Raw genomic sequence first — 943 nt, 5'->3', positions numbered from 1 at the left:
CACTCTCTCTCTCTTTCTTTTTCCATTTCTTCTCTTTTTCTCCCTCCATAATTCTCTTTCTCTCTCTCTCTCTTTCTCTCTCTCTCTCTCTCTCGCCCTCTCTCTCTCTCCCTCCCCCTATCCCTCTCTCTCCCTCCCTCTCTCTCTCTATCCCCCCCTCTCTCTCACACATACAAATGCGTGTTCCCACCAGTTTCCCTCTCCCACCGCTCTAGAGAAAGCCTCGGAAGCCTGGGCTGCCTGCTACAACTTCTAGCTAGGTATTGAATATTTTAATGTTTTGTTTTTGACGTTCTGGCTTGTAGTCTCAAGAACCTGCAAGAACCTGCACTTTTTGCGCCTGCTCCACGAGTGGGCGTCAATATCTTCTCAAATCGACACCACGCTCAGTGAGGGCCGGCATGATCTAGACTTCTAATTTAAAAAAAAAAATTTTGTTGGCCGGCGATAAAACATTGTTTTAATTATAGAAGTACGTACAGTCAAACTTGTCTAAGACGATCGGCCGTTGCCGATAAAACCTTGTTTTAATTATAGAAGTACATACAGTTGAACTTGTCTAAGACGATCGGCCGTTGCCGATAAAACATTGTTAATAATTATAGAAGTACGTACAGTCACACTTGTCTAAGACGATCGGCCTTTGCCGAGGAGAAAAATGACGACGTCTTACACATGTCTTCTTTTTCTTGGACATTGTCATCATTAGGAAGAAAAATAGCAGTGGAAAGTGGTCGTTCGTACGGGTGCTTGTCTTGTACAGGTGGTCATTACAGGTGTGAAGTATTTGATCTTGGCGTCGCAAATTCCTGTAAATATCTCTGTTCTCGTTGCTGATGTAAGTAAGTTCTGTCTCTGTTCCTCCCTGTGGGTGAGCCAACTGCCAGTTGCGGGTGTTAGTTACAGTTCTTTCTGACCTTTCCTATATATTTTATTTAAAAAT

The sequence above is a fragment of the Aplysia californica genome, unplaced genomic scaffold (assembly GCF_000002075.1).
Source record: "Aplysia californica isolate F4 #8 unplaced genomic scaffold, AplCal3.0 scaffold01434, whole genome shotgun sequence".
NCBI classification, from domain to species: domain Eukaryota; kingdom Metazoa; phylum Mollusca; class Gastropoda; order Aplysiida; family Aplysiidae; genus Aplysia; species Aplysia californica.
Note: the sequence above shows the minus strand (reverse complement) of the source record.